Below are 2,601 nucleotides of genomic sequence, written 5' to 3' on the forward strand. Positions count from 1 at the left end.
GGGGTTTGTTTTGTTTTGTTTTGAGGCAGGGTCTTGCTCTATCACCCAGGTTGGAGTGCAGTGGCATTATCATAGCTCAACTGCAGCCTTGAACTCTTGGGCTCAAACCATCCTCTCACCTCAGCCACCCGAGTAGCTGGGACTACAAGTGCACGCCACCACAACCTGCTAAATAGTTTCTTTTTTTAGAATATTTAATTCGCAACCAAAAAAATTTTAATCTTGGCTAGAATTTGAAGATACCCAGTTGTAGAATTATTGCTCCCACTCCCTGTAGATGACTGAATAGCTGGCTGAGTCTTGGCCTCGTTAAGTGCATGTATACTGGCAGACAGAATCTTTACCTCCAGTTGGGTGGCAGTGGCAGTAGGCAATTCTAATGTTCTTTTCCTCATGCCACGTCACGTTCAATACCAGAGTCAATCCCACTGATGCCTCTTCTCTCCCTCTTCCCTTCCTCCTTCTCAACAGTTAACATTCTTACAATTGCCCATTTTGTGCCATAGGACAGTACTATACTTTCTGACTGAGAAATTAACATATCCACATATCTTGCATTGTCTGATAAAGTGAGCTTTACTATCAGTCTGTCAGACCACTCAGGTGCTGACACACAGCACAGGTAGGTAAGGCGATCCTCTTGGCACGACCACACAGTTTGCCTACACATAGCACAATGGGCCCACTGGCTGTATGCGTGCCATCCACCAACCTTGAAGTCATGCTGAATGTTTTTCTTTTATAAACTTAATAGTGTTGGCTCTGTCTAGCATTCATCATCCTCATTTCTCACAGTGCTTCTAAATTAAGAAACATTTAGATAAAAAGAGGCTGACTAATCTACATTGAGCTTTAAATTTTTAACCACTTCTGAAATTCCCTGACAAAGTAAAACAATGTTAAGTTTTTCACATTGCAGAAAAACTCTCATACTTTGGGGCTTGGCTAATTCTAGTAAGTCTCTTTTTGGACGAAGTAGTTCAAGCACAGAAGCTGTCGTCATGAAAACAGAAAACTCTCTCCAGTTCCTCCTTAGAAAGAGGTCAGTGCCTTGATGATGTTCTCTTCAAGAGAACAACGTCCTGTATTTTCCAACAAAGAACCTGCTGCTTCCAATTCAATAACCTGTCTAAATTCACTACCAAATGCTGGTACAGAAAGAATGTTTAGTACAAAAGAAATCTATGGTCTTAGAAACCAACAGATCAAATCAGTTAATATGAAATCAAATTCAAGTTTTTAAAAAATATTTCTTCCATTTAGAAGCAAAGTATGTCTACAGATAATTTCAACAAAATTAATTTTTAAGTGAATACAGGCTGGGCGCGGTGGCTCATGCCTGTAATCCCAGCACTTCGGCAAGCCGAGGCAGGTGGATCATTTGAGGCCGGGAGTTCAAGACCAGCCACTGCCAACATGGCAAAACCCCATCACTACTAAAAACACAAAAATAAGCCAGGTGTGGTGGTGTGCGCCGGTAGTCCCAGCTACTCGGGAGACCGAGGCAGGAGAATCAATCAGTTAAGCCTGGGAGGCAGAGGTTTCAGTGAGCAGAGATCGTGCCATTGCACTACAACCTGGGCGACAGAGTAAGACTCCGTCTCAAATAAATAAATAAACACAGTCTGTTAAGATGGGATGAAAGTTATCATAACTGAACTTCCCATGGCTTTTGACGTTTCCTATGGCCTTCAAAAACTGGTGTGATCTGGCCCTTGGGGTGTCTTCCAGCCACAACCCAGGCCTTATGCGATTTGCTAATTTCGTTTTCCAGGTATGTCAGCCTTCCCTCAGGTCCTAGATGAGCTGTTCCTACCACAGGTCCTTTGCATTTATTGTTTTCCCTGCCTGGAATATTCTTCTGCCTCTTCTCATTTAAAGGTCACCTCTTTTAAGAAACCTTCCCCGAGCGCCCTATGCAAGTAGGTCAGCCTCCTTAGTCCCTGTCACCACACTCTACCTATTTACTGCCATAACATTAATCAGAGCCTTACTTTCTTATTGACTGGTTATTTATTATCTGTTCCCCACACAAGAATGCAAACACCATGAAGACAGGAATCTGATTTGTTTTGCTCTCCTAGACTTTATGTGCCTGGTGCAGAAGTCTACCAGCCAACGACATCTTCCTGATACAGCTGCCTCCGATTTAGAAAAAAGTCATTAATATGATTTAAACAGTAAAGCCAAGACACTTCAATGGATTTCATGCAGAATTATCCACATAACAGAATTTAGGATATTCCCTAAAAGCCACAAACCCTAGCTAGTCTTAAGGTTTGAAATTTTGAATTCAGTTCTGAAATATCTGTATTATGGTTAATTCTGCACAATGGCCACTAGAGGGGGCCATGGCCAAATACTATACTCTGAAATTTAAGCTTTTTCAGAGAGAATTTTTTGAAGTTCTGCAGCCCAACCTTACTTCCAGCTTCCCTGACAGATGTCCATCCCACTTCTTTAAAAACAAGCAATATATGATGAAGTCACTACCTCGTGGGGCAGACTATTCTTCAGCAGGGCAGCACCATTACTTAGAAAGTCCTCTTTGTCCTTGACCTATCTGTAACTGCCTTGTTCAAAACCATTAAGACGCCAACA

The sequence above is a fragment of the Chlorocebus sabaeus genome, chromosome 14 (assembly GCF_047675955.1).
Source record: "Chlorocebus sabaeus isolate Y175 chromosome 14, mChlSab1.0.hap1, whole genome shotgun sequence".
In the NCBI taxonomy this organism is placed as follows: domain Eukaryota; kingdom Metazoa; phylum Chordata; class Mammalia; order Primates; family Cercopithecidae; genus Chlorocebus; species Chlorocebus sabaeus.